This window comes from Carettochelys insculpta, chromosome 2, assembly GCF_033958435.1.
Source record: "Carettochelys insculpta isolate YL-2023 chromosome 2, ASM3395843v1, whole genome shotgun sequence".
Taxonomy (NCBI): Eukaryota; Metazoa; Chordata; order Testudines; family Carettochelyidae; genus Carettochelys; species Carettochelys insculpta.
The window spans coordinates 164,926,126-164,949,793 of NC_134138.1; the positions used below are offsets into that span (position 1 = coordinate 164,926,126).

General features: G+C 41.6%; 1 protein-coding gene across 3 annotated transcripts in view; it reads right to left on the reverse strand.

Moving 5' to 3' along the window:
* The window catches only part of MOCOS (molybdenum cofactor sulfurase), a 373,921-nt gene that overhangs the window by 344,991 nt on the left and 5,262 nt on the right, over positions 1–23,668 (reverse strand). The window contains exon 2 of one of the 3 annotated variants that reach the window (XM_074987970.1): positions 17,598–17,659. The exons of the other annotated variants lie outside the window; for them this stretch is intronic. The gene's annotated coding sequence lies outside the window, so the exon portion shown is untranslated. The remainder of the gene's footprint in view (positions 1–17,597; positions 17,660–23,668) is intronic. 3 annotated transcript variants of the gene reach the window in all.

Here is a 23,668-nt window from a genome sequence, read left to right on the forward strand (position 1 = left end):
AAAGGTACAACAACTAAATGCATATAGTAAACCCTCGATTTGATGGACCCTGATTTAATGGATTTCAGAAAAATGGATACTGTCTGCCAGCCTCACACCCCCGTAAACAAATGATGGCAACTCACCAGAGCTGCTGGAGCTGCCACTACAGCCAGAACTGCAGGAGCAGCTGGGACTGCCAGGGCCAGAGAAGCCACAGTGCTGAGAGCTGTGGGATGTGGAAGGAGAAGGAGGATTCTTTCAAAGATGGGTTTACTTTCAAAAGAGCAGCATCTACACTGGCCTTCTTCTTTCGAAAGAAGCTCTTTCAAAATTAGAATATGCAAATGAGATGACATATGCAAATTTATACCTTATTTGCATTTTTGATTTACCTCATTTGCATGCCTCCTTTGAAAAAGGAATGCAAGTGTAGACGCTCACTGAGTTATGTTGACAAAAGCCCCCCCTTCTGTCGACAAAACTCTCTAGTGTAGACTCAGCCATACAATTATGTTTACACATTGCCGAGGTCAGAAGAGCTACATAAAAATGTTTCCCAAGCATAAGTATATATGGTAAGCAGCTGTTTCCCCAGATAGCCAGCTAGTTTAATATTTATTCTTCATTAGTTTGATTTTACTGTTGTTTGAATGGAGATGCCTTCGCTTATTTAATTGCAATGCACTGGTCTAATCAAAAGACTAAACTAAATTAATTATTCTCACTTCACTGAAGTTCACAGACTATATATTATATATGTATATGCTTCATTAACACCAACTCATTATTCTTTGAATCTAGTTAACTGGCAGAGAGTCTGTTTTTTTCAAATATTAATACAGAACTGTATGAGACTGGGCCTAATTTTATAAGATACTCATATAAAGTGCACTATTTTAATAAGAAAAATGTATTCAGACTTTAAAACTACATTTGTCTGACAGAAGCAAATTCTATGCTGTCAATTTAATAGGAGCACAATTATAAATCTGTGTAGGTATTTCATTAATACTTTATAATATCTGGCCTAAATTAATTACTAGAGCTTGTTTTCCACTAATTAGGTACCATTCTGAGCACAGATTCAAATAGTCTCCAATGACTACTTCCAGAGGTGTGTTAGGAATGAGAAGAGTAAGTTTACCAAAAAAAATTACATACTGCAGCAAACCACATTTCCTTCTACTAAGTAACATGACAGCTGTTGAGATTCATTAAGCAGTCATGACAACTACGTGTGTGTGCATGGAGGGTGGGGAGGGAATGGGGGAAATAAACTTGCTAATGAACTTGCTTGAACAGCCTTATATAATGAAAATCCTACCTACCAAGGGCATTTTGAATAAAAATAACTCTGCATGCCTCTTACACATTTTGGAGGTTAAATGCTGCACAATATATTTTAATAAGTATAGAATGTAATGATTTAAGTAAAGGAGATATTGTCAAATATTTAAGGACCCAATTTAGAATTGCCATAATCTGGGCCCAGCATACAGCATATACCATCTTTTGGAAACGCCATAAGTTATTATCATAGGATAAAAGAACAAGTCCTGTGGCACCTTACAGACTAACACATATTTTGGAGCATAAGCTTTCGTGGGCAAAGACCCATTTCGTCAGATACATGAGTGGGGGCGTTTCCAAGGAGGGTTTAAAGAGGGAGTCTCAGTCAAGGGGAGGGCCAGAGATGACAAGGTCTGTTCAGTCACAGAGGATGTGGTCCATTATCAGCAATTAATATGGATCTGTGAACATCAAGGCTATGTCTACACTAGCGTTCCTCTTTCTCAAGAGGTATACAAATGAAGGAAATCAAACATGCAAATAAGGCGCAGATTTACATTTTGTAATAAATTTGATGGTTAATATCAATATTTACTTTTATTTTTATCTAAATTTTTACCTTTGTGGGAAATTTTGGAGGGATATATATGATTAGTAGGTTACACAATTATTTAATGACAGACATAAAGGTAAAATTTTATAACCATTCAATACAAATTGTCAATGTCACATGTCAAGACATACAAATAAATATTCTTGAATCAAATTCTAATAAGCTAAATATTTTGGAAGGGGCAAGTAAATTACAGACATTCAAAATTGCAAATGAGGCACTGATATGAATACTTATCACCTGATTTGCATAATGACAGGCTGGGTAGGAAGAAGGGTGCTTTTGAAACTGGGGAACCCTTTCAGTAGAACCCCAGCTACATGGCTATTTTTATTTTGAAATCAGCACTTTCAACAGTCCAGGTGGCCCTCACTATGCAAACAAGTCACTGAATATTCGTATCAGCACCTCATTTGCATTTTCAAATGGCCGTAGTTTACATCTCTCTTCCAAAAGAGAGGGGTAACGTAGCCACAGCCATTCTGTTTACACAAAGGCCGTGGCTAAACAAGCACCCACCTTTTGAAAGGGGGACGCTAATGAGCCACTTCAGCAGATGCTAATGAGGTGCTGACACGCATATGCAGCACCTCATTAGCATAATGGCAGCCACGCGCTTTTAAAAAGTGGCGCTTTCGAAATGTGCGCCACCCGTGTGGACGGCGTCCTTTCAAAAGTACCCCCAGATTTCAAAAGCCCCTTCTTCCCATTTGGCTTTGAGGCCCCGGTCTACACTGCCGTCGTGCATTTCAAAAGCGGCGCTTTCAAAACTCATGCGGCTGCCATTATGCTAATGAGACACGGCATATGCATGGCAGCGCCTCATTAGCATCTGCCAAAGTGGCTCACTAGCATCTCCCTTTCAAAAGGGCAGTGCTAATGTAGCCACAGCCAAAGATGCATCGCAGTTCCTTTAACACATTTTCAGGTCTTGCATTAAAGCAGCTAAGCCTTGTTTACCAAATGCATAAATGTACATGTACAGAAATAGTGTGTGCTACACATGACCAACTCATATTTCCTGTTTGATTCTTCTCAGTTAAAGAATTCCTTTGAATGCTAATGACATTACAAGTCTGGGAGAATTACTTTGAAAATAAACAGCTTGTGATGAACAATTATGCTCGCTGGAGTAAATGAAAAAGGCCTTATTAACTTTATGCTACACTTATTTTCAGAAAAATGAGTTCATGCTTGGCAAAAAACACAAAAACTCCACAATTTGCCCTAATACCACAATTCACTATCACAAAATCAACTATTATATGTTGTTTCTAGGTATAGTGGTACCAAAAAGTAGGAGCTATGGCTTGATTGGTAATGCACATTGGGAAAAATAACCCCAATTATACATACAATATGATGGGGGCAAATTTAGCTACAACAGATCAGGAAAGGGATCTTGGAATTATAGTGGATAGTTCTCTGAAAACATCCACACAGTGTGCAGTGGCAGTCAGTAAAGCAAATAGGTTGTTAGGAATAATTAAAAAAGGGGTAGAAAATAAGACGAACAATATCTTACTTCCCCTGCATAAAACTATGGTACGCCCACATCTTGGAGTACTGCGTGCAGATGTGGTCTCCTCACCTCAAAAAAGATATACTGGCGTTAGAAAAGGTTCAGAAAAGGGCAACTAAAATGATCTAGGGTTTGGAACAGGTCCCATATGAGGAGAGGCTAGAGAAACTGGGATTTTTCAGTCTAGAAAAGAGGAGACTGAGGGGCGATATGATAGAGGTATATAAAATCATGAATGGTGTGGAGAAAGTGAATACAGAAAAGTTATTTACTTGTTCCCATAATATAAGAATGAGAGGACACCAAATGAAATTAATGGGTAGCAGGTTCAAAACTAATAAAAGAAAGTTTTTGTTCACACAGCACACAGTCAACCTGTGGAACTCCTTACCAGAGGACGCTGTGAAGGCCAGGACTCTTACAGAGTTTAAAAAAGAGCTCGATAAATATTTGGAGGTTAGGTCCATAGATGGCTATTAGCAAGGGGTAAGGTATGGTGCCTAGCCTTTTGTCAAAGGTGGAAGATGGATGGCAGGAGACAAATCGCTTGATCATTGTCCTCGGTTCATCTCCTCTGGGGCACCTGGCATTGGCTACTGTCGGCAGACAGGATACTGGGCTAGATGGGCCTTTGGTCTGACCCAATATGGCTGTTCTTATGATTTTGATCCCCCTAGAGTCAGTAGGAGTTTTGCAAATAACTTTAAAATGACAAGTACAGAAACTTTCTTTGTAATAATTATATCTTATTTCATTAACTGGGGGGAGAAATCCTTGAAAAAACAATGACTCAAACCCACAACGCATGCCATATATCCTGAACAGATTCAGAGTATGATCCTGATGTTAATGGATCAAATTTGTATCTGGAGTAAATGACAGTTACAACTGTAATGAATTTCAGTTGCAGACAACAAAACCAGGCCTGAATTGGGACCATCCAGACTTCTCACTTAAGTAAGTTGTAAATTTACTATTTCACCAAGCATTCATTATACAATGTGCTTGTGTATTAGACTCTAAACAGGCATGAGAAAAGTCTGAATATCATTAGAGAAACTCCAAATCATTGAAAGATTACAAATGGCTTGATTTGATCTTTTGAAGCATTCAAACATTTTATTTGAGCCTGAGCGGATTTTAGATCACTATTTATGCACTTCAGATGATAGAACTTTTCTTCACTGATTTCCAAACTTCTGTTATTCAATACAGTCTGAAATTACATACACCCCTGCTCTGGAAAGCTTAATTATTATAAGCAAAGAAACAGCTGGCAAGAAGAATGTAACCAACCAAGGTGTTTATTGATCCTCAACCTACCACGCAGGGAAAAGGCAAAGACATCGTTGACAACGTACAAGCAGTGCAGCCCCATAATAAATGGCTAAATACTGGATTCAGAAGAGAGTGAACACCAAGCAAATGAAAGTGTGTGATGTTAGGCAAGCCTCAAAAAAAAGGACATGTATTCTTGGTGTAGAACATTCCCAGGCATAATAAACATTAGTTGGTAACTGTAAAGGTTTTTTTATCGGCAAATCACAAACCAATATGCAAAAATAAGAAGACAATTTCCCTGTTCAACAGATGTGGAAACTAAGGCACAAGAAGTTGTTAAATAGTTGAAAATCCTATGAAAGGCCAGTGGCAAAATCAAAATTGGAACTCAAGTCTCCTAACTCACAGGCCTGTGTCCCAATCACAGAAGGATGTTGCTGCCCTGGAACAATGTCTCTTCTTGGAGGCACAGTACTAGATTTAAAAGGTTGATAAGGAAATAGATTCCTTATATGAAGACGGCACATGGGTTGGCAAATGAAACAGTGGAAGGAGTTAAGAAAAATCCAAGAATTAACAGGGTAACATGAAACTATCAGAATGGAAAGGACTTTCCAATGAGCTGAACATTACTCATGACAAAGAATGTTTAAATTAATAATGAGAAATGTTATCACAAGCAGCAAAGTAGTGGTAATTTCCTAATATTTCAGAGCTAATTTCTATTTGGTTAATTTTCATAGGCATCCTCAGAGTAACTAGCCTTTCCGTTATAGTGATAACATGGAGTAATATGTATGTCTATGAGTAAGTCCTAATATTACTGTGCAAATGTGTTTTTCAGTTCAATTATAATACCACAAGATCTAAAACATGAGTGTATGTATCAAGATATTTTTATGCATTCTATTGCTTATTTGCATTTTAAAATTGCTCATTTGTCATAAATGTTAATATTAATTTGTAATTTCTGCTTATATTTAGCAATACTTGAAAAATACTCTAGGTAAAGAATTTAAAATCTACCCTACAAGTGTCATGTTACCTGCAAAGATGCTCTAAAAAGTGATTTTACAAAATATTATATAAAAAGGTAGTTGTGAGTGGGAATCAGACTAAGAATTTTGAAAAATAATAAAGTGCAGTAGATAAGAATTATGAACCAAGGAAGCAAAAAATCATTAAATAATTCTAGCTACAATAGATAGATTTTTATATGAAAAATAACAAACCAAGATTTTCAGAAGTGACAAGTGATATGGGAGATCTGAATTTGGGGGTGCGTGACCCAAATAAAGATACCTAAAATGGGATACTGTGTATTGAAAGGGGTATAGCATACACTTTTTGCAAATGAGGTCCAACTAAAAGAATCTCAAATTGCTTCCCTCCTCTTCCAAATGTATTTAAAGCTCCAAAAATCAGTAGTCACTTTAAAAATGTTTCAGTCTAATGCATATTTTTTAAAACTTCTCATATATAATACTTATTAATGTGATAAACATGAAGGAGAGGAGGTAACACACTGTGAACAGTTGTTGTTTCTTTTTTGTCTAGCTGTACAGTCAAATAACATGTAATCATGGAAGAACTAGTTTTTTATTGGAAAATGTCAGTAAACGTCAATTTCACAGTAGCTAAATCAACAAAAAAATTTCAAAGTTTACACATAAGGAAAGCAAGAGAAGTGCTGCTTGCTAGCTTATTTGAATTTGATTCAAGAATATTTATTTGTATATCTTGACGTGATATTGACAATTTGTATGAAATGGATATAGAACTTTACCTTTATGTCTGTCATTAAATAATTGTCTAACCTACTAATCATATATACCCCTCCAAAATTTCCCACAAAAGTAAAAAAATTAAATAAAAGTAAATATTTATATTAACCATCAAATTTATTATATGTATTCTGCCAAATTTATATATATACATATATATAAATAAATAAATAAATAAATAAATTCTGCCAAATCTACATATGTTTGTGCCATGCTTACAAAATGGAAATCACACATGCTGTGATATTTAGGGGCAAATGTAAAAGAATACCAGTAATTAATAAAAATCTCCTCGTGTTTACCATTCTTCTAATGAAGCAACCCGTTTAACTACAGAGAATTTAATACACTAGACCCCCTGAATTACACGGTTTTGACTTACATGTTTCTTGCAATAACGCAAGTCGAAATCATGAGTGGCAGGGAGCCAGGAAGTGGGCAGCAGCCTGGCTCCCAGCTCCCCTCTGCTTTCGGGAGCCAGGAAAGTGACCAGAGCTGCTGTGCTGATCACTTTCTTGGCTCCCATGAGCGCTGGGGAGCCCAGAGCCAGGTGCAGCCCCAGCTCCACAAGCGGAGGGGAATCAGGAGCTAGGATGCTGCCTGGTTCCCAACTCCACACCACTCCTGAAAGCTAGGAAACTGACCAGCACAGCAACACTAGTCAGTTTCCTGACTTCTAGAAGTAGAGGGGAGCCAGAAGACAAGTTTCGAAGTAAGAAATTTCGAAGTGGAGCATCTACACATAAAAAGCACCCTGGCTTACTTCGAAGTTGGCTCCCCCCTACTTCAAAGTAAAGACACACAATTAGCCCCTACTTTGAGTAAGGGGCCAGGAAGTGATGCAGGCATAGGGTCACATGGCCAACAAGCTCTTCTAGGCTTGCAACCAGATGACCCCTTAAAAGGGCCCCTCCCAATACCCCCACCCTGCACACATTCAAGGCTTCCAGGCTGCAAACAGCAGCAGAACATGTGTTGGGGAGAAAAGCTAACCAACATGCCAGCTCCCACCCTCCCCAAGGATGAGGCCCTCTCTACTTTGGCCAGTGGGCTGGCTATGATGGTCACCCTGATCTTTCAGTGGCGTGGTTGCCAGGTCGCCCAAATGGCACCTAGCCTGCAGACCCTAGCCACAGCCCTGCTGCCCTTCCCTCAGGCCCCTACGATCCAGCACCAGTGGGCCTTCGCCACCTGGTGCTGGAGGACTGGGACGATGAGCGGTGGCTGAGGAACTTTCAGATGACCCGTCAGACATTTGAGGACCTCTGCCACTGGCTTGCCCTAGTCCTCCAGCACTAGCAACATAGATGCAGACAGTGCTCCTGGTGTGGAAAAGGGTGGCCATCGCACTGTGGAGGCTGGCCACCCTGACAGCCTGTGGTCCATCAGCCACCAATTTGACATCAGCAAGGCCACCATTGGAGCAGTGGTGATAGAGGTAAGCCTGGCCCCCACCATAGGTCCAAGCTGGGGAGAGGGAAGATGGCAGGGGGCCCTTGGCAGGGAGGGGGTACGAGGAAGGAGGCTGGGGGGCCTCCAGGCCAGGTGTTCATGGACAGGTCTTCCTTCCAGACCCCGCAGGTGGTCCGAGCCATAAACATGGTGCTCCTGAGACGTGTAGTGACCCTGGGGGACTTGGATGCTGCCCTCGCTGTGTTTGCGTACCTGGGCTTCCCCAATTGTTTCAGAGCCCTGGACGAGCTGCACATGGCAATCTGGGCTGTGGACCACAGCAGGGGCACCTACATTAAGAGGAAGAGGTACCACTCAGTGGTACTCAAGGCCCTGGTGGACACAAAGGGACATTTCATGTGCATGGGGTGGCCAAGCAGGGCCCACGATGCCTGGGTGTTCTGGAATTCGTGGCTGGGACACCGGATGCAGGAGAGCACATATGTCCCCCTGCAGGAGTTCCCACTCAGGGACATCACGATGCCCCCCTGCATTGTGGCCTACGCCATGTACTCACTGCACCCGTGGCTCATGCAGCCCTCTACCAGACGCACCATGGCGGGCCAGGACACCTTTAATGGTCACCTCAACCAAGGGATGGGGTCAGGTTCCAGGTGGCTTTGTGACAGGCTTTTACGCAGGGCCTGTCCTGAGCCTCCCAGCCACACACCACAGCACAGGCCCCCCACTCCTCCACCCCTCATGTTCCCCGCCAATCACCAGGAATATTGGGGTAGGGTGGGAACAATAAACTTTACGTTGGGGAATAAATGTCATTGTACAACAGAACAGAACAAAGTGTGACACTATTTACATTGCATGGGGGGAATGGTCCACGGAGGGATGCAGGAGGTTAGGTAGGGGGACTGAACTGGGAGCGGGGCTGGGATGGGAGAAGGGTCAGTCGCCCAGGGGTATGGGGGGCCAGGATCCACAGCAGCAAAGGCTGCCCTACCACCCCTGGTCTGGGGCCCCCTGCAGGATCACAGGGAGGTAGGGCTAGGGTGGAGGGTGCCATGGGCTCAGCCTTTGCAGGGCGTGGGGGGGCACTGGGGCTGGGGCTGAGCCAGGTGCACCCACCTGGGACAGCAGCCAACAAGCCAGCTCGAGGTGGGCGACTGGTTATAGGTAGACCACACAGTGGATGGCTGCCAGAGGGGTGGCTGCAGGGAGGCAGCTGCCAGAGGGGCGGCTATGGGCCGGGCTGGCAAGGGGACGGGAGGTTGGGCAAGGCAGGCGGCCAAGGCCCAGGCCACAGCATCCACGCTGCTGGTCAGCTGCACCCACACACCCCACTCCATCACCAGCTATTCCCAGAGGACATCCAGGTCATGAATGCACATGAACTACTTTTGGAGTCAGGTGGCACCAGGAACTATTCAGGAGCATCAGCTATTTCCACACTTCCCAGGAGTTGCTAAGATACATATACCTTTTGTAGCCCGCCAGTTTATAAGGCCTATCAGTATGATTAAAACTTCTCTATATGTATTAATCCAGTGCAGTTAATTTAATGCATACTTGGCTTGACCTAGAAAATGGCAAAACTTATTTTCTTGAAATAGTCCATTTTGCAGTATTTTGCTCTGCAAGAATTAGCTTGTTTGCAAGGTTTTTTCCCCTATATTTTACTCCAAGATAAGAGGCATAAAAGGTGATTTGTATCAGTGCCTGTCTGACCTAGGCCCTAGATCTAACTGTGCAGTCATACTCTTTTAACCACATACCAACTCAAGAAAGGATGGCTTTCATGGAGGGTATGCATCAGATCACTAACATCAAGCCCATGGGTTGCACCCAACCTGTTCCTGGGGAGAAGGAAGGCAAGGGTCGCCAAGGTGGTATTTTTAGGTACTCTTACCATTTTCTCAGAACTTATGCACAGGGCCCTGCCTCATACTTCATGTGTATTCAGAATGACACCTCAAATGAATGCTGATAATCACATGTGTACCCCATAAATTCCTAGGGTGGTAATGCCTAATTTGGTATTGGGAAGGTTGAGTTAAGGTGATGTAAAAGGGACTATAATACCCCATGGCAAGTGGGAAATGTAGGCTCATAAGACTCTTCTCAAAGGGTTTCTAAGATTCTTGCCTCAATTTAATTTCTCTTCTCCATTACTGGCTCTCCTTTTGTCTAACCTCAAAACTCCTTGTTCTACTATAATATGATCTTCTCTCACCATCCACAGAGCACACAGCATCTCATCTCCTAGGATCCTTGGGAGGGAGGGAGGATTTTAAGATATAAACTGTAGTAACTGTAATGCAAACCATAATCACAGTCCTGTGCTGAAATAGTGAAAAGGCATATAGCCTGCAAGTCTGTATTGGCGCACTCTATTATTCAATATCCCTCAGTTTGTACTTCCAGGTTAATTCAACTATTTGTTTTAAATCAATCTGCTGTGAAAGAAAAAATAAAGTCTTGTAATATTTACTTACTAATTATCAATGAGAGTACCAGGGCTACCGGTAAGTCCCAGGGCATTTCTAACCCCGTGGTGATTAAAGTGATCGTGTTGTAGGTATGGGCCTTTAATCCTAAATCAGATTGGCAAACCTAACCTGTATTAGTAACTCCTTTCAAATACCCTAAGATCCCCCATTACACTTTTGTTATTCTGATGAACATGGTCTCTACTACTGCACACAAGTAGAGCTTCTTCAATAACAAGAGGCAAACAGAGAAAGAATTTATTCTTTTTTAAGATATCATTCTCTCTAACACACACCATAGGCTTTGTTACAAAGAATGTTCGAGAATTTAAATTCTATTTGAGGCAAAAGAAAAATCACACCACTTCTGAGCTGTTCCTTTTCTCACACTAACTGCTGACTTCAATACATCCAACTCATCTAAATAGTCTTCAAGCGGTTTTTCCCTTATTTTGGCTTGTGTTCCTTCCTGCCTTCCCCACAACATAAAATGGTGAAGCTTTCCTATGCAGAAGCAATTAGGTATGCAGAAATTGTGCTGTCAGGAGAAGGGCCTCAGGGTTGGAACTCGTACAGAGAGGAGACTAGAATGACCACAAATCTCACTATCTTCAGAAGGATGTGAGAAATGTGCTTCTTTGATTTAGTTTTTCAACCACAATAAAACCACAAACGGAGAAGACAGAAGAAGAAAGGAAAAATGAATTATTGAAAGGAAAGCCTGTCATAATTGCCTTCAGAAACGATGAGAGGCAATAACTTCACTTTGATTCTTCTCTCTTTAACCCATGTGGTTTCTAAGGAGAAAGGAGCAGTGCTAGACCGTTGACTGGGGTGGGCAATAAAATGGTGGAGGTTCGCAAGGGTCAGCCCCCAGTGAGCTGCCAACACCATATTTACCTTTGCCTTTACAGGTATTTCCTCAGGGGAGGTCACTAGGCTGCTAAAAAATTGACTTTCAATGGAAAATTGGGTTTTCAATTTAACAAAATTTTCATGAAAATGGGCCTGATTTGTGCAGGAAATTGATTTTTAAAAGACCTGAAACCCAAAATAGTCCTAGCTGAAAATTCTCCATATATTGCCTCATGTCTCCATTTTCTTTTGTGGGTAAAGGTGTCAAGCCAGACTAAATCCCCAATGATTCAATGGGGAAAGAATCTTCCCCGATAGACCACTTCCCCGCTTCAAGAGGAGAAATCACGGTGTGCCACTGGAAAGATGGTCCAAACAAGAAGCCAGCAGAATAGAGGAGAGTGGGAGCATGAACCACCCAAACTATAACAGCTGTGACACGCCACAGCCACATTGCCAACTAGAAATATTTAGATTTTTAGGTAAAATATTTTGGTTTCTCAATTTCCATCCACTGCCCTCCCCTGAAAACCTGCCAACAAGTGAAATTAGCCAGCCGATGTTTTCAGTTGGCACCAGACAACAGACCTGAAACAAAAACAACCTGATGTGAATATATTATTTAAAGATTATTCTAAGTGATAAAATAGGATCTCTCCATTTTTCTCTTTATTCAGGCAAGTTGTTATCAATTTTATTCAGGTGAATTACTCAGATACTGTGCTGATGGAGTCCTTGTAAAAATGTTGATGGTTCTTAAAAACATTATGGGCACTTTGATGAATATAATTAAAAGACTTCTGTGAAGAGATTCTAATTAACCATCAGCATTCCTTCTCACCACCTCCTTAGTGCTACTGCTTTGATGAAGCTCTAAGACTGGAACGCTAAAACATGAAGGTGAGCTGTGTTGTCATAAGCATGTGCAACTGTCTTCCAATCACTCATATTTATATGCCACCACAGCCACAGTGCAAGGTTAACAAAATCACTGGCCATTAACATTAAATGTTGATCTACCAGTATATATAGATTCTAAGACTGGAAAATTTGCTCTTTTGCACTCTCCATGAGGACAGAATGGGCACGTCTAGATGGAGCTGTACTGCCAGAAGCTCCATGCTAATGAGCAGTCTTGGAATTGTAAATGGCTGCTCATTAGTATAATCACAGGGCTAATTAGCATAGCCGTGCAAGATCTCGTTGGCAGAGGATGCTGCCAACAGTAACCAAGCTGTGTGGATGTGCCTCTGCCAGCTAAACACCACCTCCGTCACCAGCCCCTGAAGTCTCACATCTTGTTTACTGCCGACAGCACCCTCTACTGGCAGCGAGATCTCACGTGGCTATGCTAATTAGCACTGTGATTATGCTAATGAGCAGCCACTTGCAATTCCAAGACGGCTCATTAGCTTGGAGCTGCCGGCAGTACAGCTCCGTTTAGACATGCCCAATGATTACATTTGAAAGAGATTAGTTCCAGTACTGTTCTCATGAATTTAACAGTACTCTTCTTAGGCGGAAGGAACCTCAGGGCAATTACTACAACACCTTACAGACACACCCTGTCCTTTTCTGTTCTTGCAAATATGGGTAAGAAAAAGATGAGTGGGGTTCTGACAGAAATGGCATTTTAATCTCACAGAAGGCCTGTCATGCTCAGGGTGCTGACTGACTACGTTCATCTGATGAGCAGCACAGCCCACTAATACAGCTGTGCGGAGCTCACCTGTTTGAAGGTGCTTGAGTTTTGGCATGCCTTATAGATGGATTTATTTCACATAGGATCAGGAGCCTGGAACTTAGCTAGTATTTCAGTTGAGCAGATCAGAAGTTTTATTGAAAACAATGTTCCAGTGAAAAGTTAGGGGTAAAAAATTAACTGAAATGCTCAGGAGAATGTTATTTCCTACGAATTCTTGGGTTTATTTAAGCACCAATAAACTCTGGGTGGAAACTCAGGTTAGGGAAGATTGAACTAGCATAACGCACATGGAGTTTTCTTTTCATGTGTCACAGGACACCCGCCCCATTGCTCTTACCTGGCACTCTCTTCTGGAGAAACAACCAAATGGCCAGCTACATTCAATTCTCCAGAGGCATCTCAGGCTGGCCTCTCTCAAGAGGTCAGGGTGTGTCTAGCCGGCCTGTTTTCTCATCTGTGAGCAGGGTTGTGAGGAAGTGTTTACATCCCACCCCACCACACATCCCAGGATATTTTTTGAGGAGTAGACTGCTTTGCCACAGCACCTCTAGGTTTTGCAGCTGGCCTAGCATACAGTAAGCATCGCTACAGACATGAAAACACCTTTAATGAGCAGAGCAGTAGCTAGCAAAACTTCAAGGACTATTATACCTTTTCTCAACCTGCCTGACTGCCATAAGTATGACTTTGCGCCAAGCAACGGTCCTTGACCTAGGGGCCCTCCAAACCCATTTTCTAATGGAAAAAACAAACTGAAATTTTAAACTTCTCCAAAAATGTTGTGGTGATTGCAGTTTGTTTTTTTTTTAAATTTGTAAATGAACTAATCAAACTGGTCAGAAGTGGCTGCTAAAAGGAGCCTGTGCCATCAGGCAGAATAAAATAAAGTGCTCCTCTCTTTTGCACACCCATCCTATCACCTCATCTGCTGCATTTGGTAGATACATGGGGGACTAAACTCAGGCTGATTATGGATCAGCATCCACCATTATAATCTTTATCTACAAGTTCATTTCACAGTATAAAATTAATGATTGAAAAAGTGGCTATGTAAAAAATCAACAGATCTGTTCCCTTGTATTCTAACTTGTAGCTATTATACTTATTTTGAACACAGAAGAATTTATTTAAAATTTTTTCATCATAACAGCAGAGTGATAAAGCTAAGAGCATATGAACTGGCTAATATATTACTATTATTACACTCCAAAAACAAATTTATTAATGGTGATGATGCACAAATCAAACAGAACACTCTCCATTTCTGACCCAAGTAGCTAGAAAAAAAATATGACTGGTAAAAAACTGAACAAATTAGATATGGAAATCATTGAAACATACAAATTCCCCCACAAACAATTTTTTTTCCCCAGAGTGACCTTCTGAGTGAAACTGCAGTGACACCAGAGTAACACCTTCAGGTTGAAGTTCTGGATTGGCTCAGCTCAGATTACAAAGGTGGTGCACGTCCACTCTCCTTTGACAAAGCGGCAAACTAATGAGTTTACACTGTTTGAGGTACTCTTGAATGGTCTAAGACTGTATTTCTGGGGTGCAAGGCTAGGGGCTGGTTTGATTGGCTGATGGCTCTCTGTCCTGGAGTCACAAGTGACTTAGACAGCACACATGCAATTTCATTGAGCAAGACTCTGCACAGGGCTGAGTGATCACAGCACCTAGAAAGCATTTGCTATTGTCAATGGCATAGCTTTGTGAGAAACAGGCTGGAGAACTAAGGGGGCACAGACAGTCCCACGTTGTACCACTTTGCATAACTGTGGAAGTTAGTAATAAATTTGACTCACCAATGGATAAATTAGGGATTACTTATTCAATAATAATATCCAGATACACACAAACTCCACCAAAAACAGAGACCCACATGACCCATAGCCTTCCAGTGAAAGTACGGCTGTTGCAATTAGTTTACCCACATGAGACATTTGTTTTCCAAGATGCTTTCATAGGTTTTGCCTCTTTCCTCCATACTCCCTCCCTGCTAATTTGGAACAGATATTCAGATGATGAAATGCACATTGATGTTTGGTGTTCTTAAAGCATTATACAAACTAACAGGCTAATCCCCACAATTTGAGGCAATCAACATTTATTGCCCTCTTTGTATACCTGGGGAAATGGAGACAAAGAGGCCTAGTCAAGGCATTTATAGCTGTCAGCAGCAGAATGGAGAACAAATTAACAAATCCAGTCTAAACTGATGGCACTTTTCCAGGTACCATGCAAAGTCACAGCCATCAGATTGTTTTCATTTTTGTTCTGTTATAGACAGCATCTCAGGAACTTTTATAAAGTGGTTTCTACATGGATTTTTTGCTTACTGTAGTACCATATGTCTCAATCTATTTTGTGATGTGCCTATTGTGCTTTTGCATGGCTTTTGGCATTTTATACCATCTGGATTAGTTTGGGACCTCCCAAAATCTAATTCTCTTCTTGGGTATTGGCAAGTGTTCAGTGTGCTTTTATGTACTTGGTTTAATACTATAAGGTCTCCTTTAGTACAGTCAAATGTACAACTATCAATCAGTTTCTATTTATATTATTGAGCAGTTTCTGCAGTAGTACATATCTATCACTACCTTTCTGAGGTTAAAGTGTGCCATTAATTGTCCTTTTTGTCTTATCTCTAATGATCCCCATGACATTCTAGCAAGAAATATCACCTCTAGGCGGTTCATGTTGTTTATGTATGGCATTTAAAGTCTGTTGCTAGCTAATCAAAGGTTTCATCTGTTTGTCTGCAAGCACTGAATAATATAGTTTTCCTCAGAGTACAACAATCCCCATACATTCTCATATGAATGTCAATTTGGTTCACTTCCCAGTTTTCAAACACAAGTACCTTTTATATCTCCTGGGTATGTTCTCAATAGCAGTATTAAGTATTGCAGCTTTTCTGACGTATCTCTCCTCAGCTTTCAGACAGCTTAAGTAGTTGTAGTCTTTTCTACTTTTTTGTATAAATATTGTTCCATACAAAAGTAGTGTGAACCAGCAATGAGCAATTTCTGAAGATGATCAATTCTGGTAAAATCCTTAGTTTCACTCTAGTCATCATCATAAGCACCGAGCCTCCCTGATTTTATTTATCTGCTGCTGATCCAACATCCAAGAGGAAATGCAGCAACTTTTGACCACTACTGACTGGCACCTCACAGCAGCTGGAAGAATTTGAAGTAGTGGGTGGGATGGCTGCCAAAGGAACAAGCAGACCAGGGAAAGGAGGTCTTGCCCAGCAAACTGGCGAGAAGCTGCCCCAGAGTAACAACTCCCCAGAAGGATGTCCAGAACCAGAGTCTGGAGAAGACATAGACCCAAAGGAGAGAGGAAGGTGCTTAGGGTATAACAGGAGAATTAGGGAGGACTCATTCTGCCAGCCTGGTTTAAGAGCCCTGAACTGGAACCAAGTAGCATAGGTGGGCCTGGGTTCCTCATCTGCCACTTACCAGGTACCTAAAAGAGGTTCCAGCCTCTCTGAGGGCAAGGATCAGATAATTCTCTGCAACATACAGGGAAACATTTACACCCTTGTGAGACAGATATTAACATCCTTGCTTCCAGAACAAGACTATAAACACTCAGAGGGGGACAGGGGATGGACAGCCCCTCTGACACCCCTCTACTGTGCCCTGTCGGACCAAAATGGTGTGCTGACACAATGGGCCCTCAGCCTACAAAGCAAGGTAAGTTATTTTCCTTTCTATATTGCTCGGGCAGGATAAACAAAAGGGTTGCGTTTTGCTCTCTTATACAACACTTATTTTTCATTTTGGTCATTTGTTGTTTTTACCCACAAATCTGTGGTAAAATGACTCCATTCTCTCCTCGGCTTCAAAAGACAGAACTCGTCACACTTTCCCCCCCACCCACTTACATTTTATTTGTTAAAACGCATTTATGATTTCACAAACAGATTATTGGAAAGTACAAATAAAAGGAAACAGTTGGTTCCCAATCACAGGCCTCTGCATACTAAATTTTAGAGGCATGAATGGCACTAGTAAATGGGACTATTACCCATCATCTGGTCTATCCCGTGTTAATGAAGGGTATTAGTGTGCTTACACAAAGACTTACACATCACAGCATCCTTGAAACTATTAACTACCTAACAAAGCTGTAAGTATGACAACTTCTTATACACAGTGGCATAAAAGTACAAGCTTCTTAAAAAAAAAAAAAAAAAAAAATCAGAAAATTCTGCAGCTTTGATGTCCCTCTCAGACAGGAGGTAGAATGTTTTGGTTGCATCCTTATTTCAGGCCATTCAAGTGACCTTTCAGCCTCAGCTGCACTCTTTACATGTTTGCATATGGATATAGGTAGTGGTATACAGTAATCTAAGGGCATAAGTTAATAAAAATATCTCACAAAAATTACATTACAGAATACTTACTAAAATAAGTTTGCCTTACCCAAAATTAAGCAAGCCTATTTTTACCATCTCCAGACTCAATTTCAAGTACTAGATATTTTACTAGTGACAACAAACTCGCTTTTATTCTACTCTGTCATTTATGCATGTCACAAGGTAAGATAAATCTGTACTCAGGGGAATCCAGAGATGAGGGGGAAAAAAAAAGTTGTCTGATTAGCATTGTTCCTAAACTGCTCTGAAAATGCTTTAGATTGTGTTGCTTCAGAGCATGACCTGAATGAACACTGAAAGTGAATCTTCTTCCTCCTCTTGCAAATATAATATTCCCATGGCTCCTACACAGAAAGAGAAAGAGTGAAATGGTAAGAAATAGGACAACAAGAGAACGATAGATCTGAGTTGGGGAAATCTCTCTATGTAGTTTTATACCCAGGATGTCATATATCAGACACAAAACTGATATGGTTTGTGGAGGGTCACAGCCTCTGACAAGCATATTGTACAACTTATTTTACCATCAAGGATAAATTCAAGAGCAGGAAAAACACGGATACTGAGCCACTGTTCTTAAAAAAAAAAACACTTGCAGCTTCCCTTTCTGAACTGCCGTGTTGTGAACAAGTGATCTCAATGAAATACAGAAAGAGTTCTAAATTTCTGTTTAATATGCCATTTTAAGTACATTATGTCAAGTATGCATTCATACCTGGTACTTTACAACTACTTTTACAGATGCCTTAGAGACATCCTTAGAAGTTCTACATGCCCTCTACTTTCCCACCCCAAATATTGTCCCTGGCCAAGATTCACGTTCCCTTCACAATCCTCTCTGCTCTGCCAATGCTCCTGGTGTTGTCTGCATATTTGTCAGCTTCTCTCATTAGTGATTTCTACTTAGGTAGCCCCTTGTGCACGATGACCTTCCTGAGCTTCTTTTAACATTTAAGATCCTGTTAAATAAAGATCACTTCTGCAATGAGATATACGAGTCAAGTTGATTGGTATAAAAACTGACCTTTCCTTGTCTATTTATTCTACACCCAAAACGTGTTTTGTTGACAGAAACTGATGATGAAAAAGCTGTGTAGACGCTCCAGGGGCCCTTTTATTGACAGAGTGGATCAAAAGATCAATCCACTTTTATGTGTAGACGCAATCTGTCCGCAGAAGTTTTGCTGGAACATCTCTTCTGACAGTAACTTCTGTAGACAGATGTTTCTAGTATAGACATAGCCATACTATAATGATTTGTTAGAAGCTTGTTAATAGTTACTTTGCAATAATTTATTATTGTAACTGAAAGTCCATTTTAGAAAGTTAGGCGTGTCTGTAATTTCATTTAAAACTGTGAATGCGTGTGCTCGGGCACAACGCAATCAGTCCCCAAAGCCAGTTCATCTGGACCACCAGCTGCCCGCAGCACCTTAATGGTCAGAGAATAATAGGAGCTGATCCCTGCAAAAGAACCCACCCAAGAAAGAGAAGGAAGCCCCATCAAGAGAAGATCAAAGTTCCATCTGCTATTAGCCGATGACTCATGGTCACGCAGCGTCCTGGGGCAGAGGGACAGGACAAGAGCTTTGGACTAAAAGATATAAAATGATGGGTGCAAAGCCATAGTGCGGTGCTACTTCCTGTCACCACCACTCTGAAGGAATCTTGGTCCAGAGCAAACAGAACCAGGTTCCAGCGTCGCACGCAGTGTGCCTGATCAAGGGACCGAGTCAAGCAACAACTGCCTGGTAAAACTTACCATCAAATGGCAGGCCTCTGTGTGCGGGCAGAAGTATGTTTCCTTTGATGCAACAGCGACATTTATTAAATCCATACAACTATAACCATGGATGGTCACTAGTGAAATTAATGTAATCAGAATAATAATGTTTTCAAGCAACAAAAGTTTCATATACATTCAATTTGTTCAGTGAACAATCAGAGAGCAGCTTCTCTTTTTACAATACGTCTTCTCTGTAGTAACATTTTCATATACTGCATATGAAAGTGGACAATTATGTCTTCATTGGATATCCCTTATAGTGATCCAATACTACCATATCTGAACATTAAAACTGAGATGTCCAAACTTGGGTGCTTTTCATTAGTGCCTGAGCACATGCAACACTCACTGATTTCCCAGGAGCACTTCTCTAAATCAAGACACTATTACAACAAAGGAGCCTAAGTGTGGATATAAATGCCTCAGACACCCAAGTCTAAACCTTTTTCACCAAAGGATACACTAACAACTGACCCTGCCCATACTCACACAGTGTAGATGAAAAGTCTGAAGCTCCACCATTACATACAGCAGCAAATACCAACTTTTTTGAAGACTTGTTTCCTAGACACCTCAGCCGAGGTTACCGTTTTAAAAGTTTCATACCATATCATATATTTCGGAAAGAGCCAGTACAATGGTTCCTTTACTACTCTGAGAAATCTATTACAATGATAAAGCTGAGGTTAGAAATACATTTCCATGCAGCAGTCTAAGTAATGCAATTTCCGGAAAGAGAAGACAATCTCTGAGCCTTTGGGGAAATCTTTCTCCTCTTCCAAACCTAAAAATTTGTTCAAAGCTCATATATGATGGCAGTTTGGTGATGGAAGCTACCGTTTATTTGGAGCTCAGTCCATCAGCACCACAGCAAAAGATCAAGCAGCACTGCAAGAATGAACCATCAGTCTGACACCAAAGCTGTGTCTACACGTGCACGCTACTTCGAAGTAGTGGCACTAACTTCAAAATAGCACCCGTTGCGGCTACACGCGTCGGGCGCTATTTCGAAGTTAACTTCGATGTTAGGCGGTGAGACGTCGAAGTCGCTAACCTCATGAGGGGATCAGAATAGCGCCCTACTTCGACGTTCAACGTCGAAGTAGGGACCGTGTAGACGATCCGCGTCCCGCAACGTCGAAATTGCCGGGTCCTCCATGGCGGCCATCAGCTGGGGGGTTGAGAGATGCTCTCTCTCCAGCCCCTGCGGGGCTCTATGGTCACCGTGGGCAGCAGCCCTTAGCCCAGGGCTTCTGGCTGCTGCTGCGGCAGCTGGGGATCCATGCTGCAGGCACAGGGTCTGCAACCAGTTGTCAGCTCTGTGGATCTTGTGTTGTCTAGTGCAACTGTGTCTGGGAGGGGCCCTTTAAGGGAGCGGCTTGCTGTTGAGTCCGCCCTGTGACCCTGTCTGCAGCTGTGCCTGGCACCCTTATTTCGATGTGTGCTACTTTGGCGTGTAGACGTACCCTCACAGCGCCTATTTCAATGTGGTGCCGCGCAATGTCGAAGTTGAACATCGACGTTGCCAGCCCTGGAGGACGTGTAGACGTTATTCATCGAAATAGCCTATTTCGATGTTGCTACATCAAAATAAGCTATTTCAATGTTGGCTTCACGTGTAGACGTAGCCCAAATGTACTAGCCATAACCTTTTGGATCATGATATGCCTGCCATGTAGCTATTTCTTAATGACACTTGTTACTGTTACGAAAATTTGTGAAGGAAAAGAACCTTAAATCATCTATGCATTGTTGACTTTACATTTATATTCTGTATTATAGCCTCTTTACCTACTGAGTCTTAATGTGAGCTCAGTAGATATGACAAATGTATTAAAAAAGTGTCCATATTCGGTTATTTATATATCAGAACTGACAGCAAATATCACTAAGATTGTGCTGTATCATCTTACATATTTGATTGGGTACTCTCTTTCTTAAACTGGGGACATAAGTCTCTGGATGCACGAATGAATAGACAAACAGCACAACACAGCTGACTAAGTCATTCTGTGACAGATTTGCACAAACAGTATCTGGACCAGTAAGTTAGATCACTTCAGAAGAGACTCTGGCCTTGGATCATAACTCTTGAGCTAAGGTATCTCACCTCATACCAACTAAGAAGCCCCCTCCTGAGAACTTGGCTTCTAACAGGAGGGGGAAAAAAAAAAGGCAAACATGATTCTGGGTTGCATTAAAGGAGCATTGTGAGCAAGACACAAGAAGTAATTCTTCTACTGTACTCGGTGCTCAGTTCTGGGCACCACATGTCAGGAAAGATGTAGAAAAATAGCAGAGGTCCAGAGAGGAGTAACTAACATGATTAAAGGTCTAGAAAATATGACCTATGAGAGAAACTTAAAAGAACTGTGTTTACTTTGGAAACAAGAAGGCTGAGTGGGGACATGACAGTAGTTTTCAAATACCTTAAAGGGTGTTACACAAATGAAGAAAAATGATTCTCCTTAGCTTCTGACAATAGCAAGAAGAAAAGAGAGGAAGGATGTTTTCTCTCTCTCTCTAAACTGACAGATACTTAAATTGTGATGAAAGATGTAAGTCTCTGGATGCATGGATAGATAGGTAGACAAAGAGCACAATAGCAAACTGAGTCATTCTAGGATAAATTCTTACAAGTGGTACCTGGACCAGTAAGTTAGACCAGATCAAGGGAAACTCTAGCCTTGGATCCTAACTCTGAACTAAGGTACCTCACCTCATACCAGCTAAAAGCCCGCTGCTGACAGCGTGGCTTCTAACAGAAATCTATAAGACTGGTGCCTCCTGGCAAGTTAATTGAATCCTGGCTTCTGAAAATCTGTCCATCAGATGAACTTGCACTTCCACATAGAAGAGGTTTGACAGGTGGAGTAGTCAGGCCTGTGTGGGCCCCTTTGCATGCTCCTCACAGTAAGCTGGCTGGCTTACTCACTTTTCTGAGTCTCTCCTAAAAATATCCATTCCAGTTCATTTGACAACAATTCTGGTCAGTCTTTTCCTGGATGAAGGCATGCCAGGATCTCTACAGCTCTATTACAGATTCATGTGAGCATGACACACTAAGAGCACTCCTTGAAAAAAATCCAAACACGTCATGGGATATTAATGTGGCTCTTATGAAATAGATGAAAGCTCTTTTTTAAACACTGAATTCCTGTGAGCTCCCCCCACCCCTACCCCCTTTTTTTTAAAAAACATGGAAGGTCATTTTCTTACGGCAATGATAACAGAAACGTAGAACTGGAAGGGACAGCAAGAGGTCACCCAGTCCTTCTCCCTATGCAAGGTAAGAATTAATTATACCCGGACTATCCCTGACTGGTGTTTGTCTAACAGTGTTTGTCTAATCTGACAGCAGCTCCACAGGCTCTAGTGTTTAAATAGCCTTAGAGTTGGAAAGTTTTCCTAAACTCTAACCTATTTGTCCCTTGCTGCAAGCTAAGCCTATTGCTTCCTGACCTATTCTTAGTGAGCACAGAAAACAATTCATCACCCTTCCTTACAACTGCTGCCCTTAACGCATATGAAGATTATGACATCCCCTGAGCTTCTCTTCTCTAGATCAACTCTTTCTTCACATGTAATATTTTCTATACCTCATAATTTTGTTGTCCCCAACTAGATTCTTGCTAATTTGTTCACATCTTTTTGTAAGTCTGGTGTCCAAGCAACAAATGCCTGAGTGATTTTTTCTGGAGATAAGGGGTTGACGATGAAGGGGGCTTTTGCTGGGAGAACCATGTCTTCATGCTTGTTTTCTGTTGTGAATATGCAAATGAGCTGCTCAAAAAGGCAAATGAGTGGCCATTTTGCATTTTTGAGACTGCTCATTTGCATCAACTGCCGGCAGTAGGGGTGCGTGTAGCACTAGCCACAGCGATTAGAAATGTTTTACCAGACAAAGCCTATTCCCACACTTGTAGAGTTTCTTTACACAGATGGGTGGCCAAGTGCCATTCTGTTTTGTTATTATGATTTAAAATATGTAAAAAGATGAGGCCTCATTGTTCATTTCACCCAAGATCACCTTTTTTTGATGCTATGTTCCTCAATGTCATTAGCACAGAAAAGACTGCACTTATTTCCCTAGTACTGATGTGCAACTACTGATCCTACGTCCTACCTATGGGTCGGGACCCAAACATGGGTCACAATTAGATTTGTTAAAGGTCGCCAGCAGCTCAGAGCTCCACATGGCTCTTAAAGGAGCCGTTTGAAACTTCTTAACGCTGCTACACATTACAAAGACAGCTTCTCCATCTCTGATATTTGATCTCTGGCAAGACACTTAACATTCCCCCAACCCTCATGCCCCTCCTTCAGTTCATGTATTTGATTTGTCAGTTTTTATTGAAATTTCTTTTGGACCTCTGTGCTATATGTCTGGATCTGGACTGGGTCTGTCGCACGAAAGCTCATCACCGAATAAATCATTCTATTAGTCTTTAAAGTGCTACATGACTGCTGGTTTGTTTTGTTACAACACAGACTAACATGGCCACCTCTTTGTAACTATTTGATATTCACAGCCATCCCAGGCAAGCCGCTTAACAGACTCTTGCAG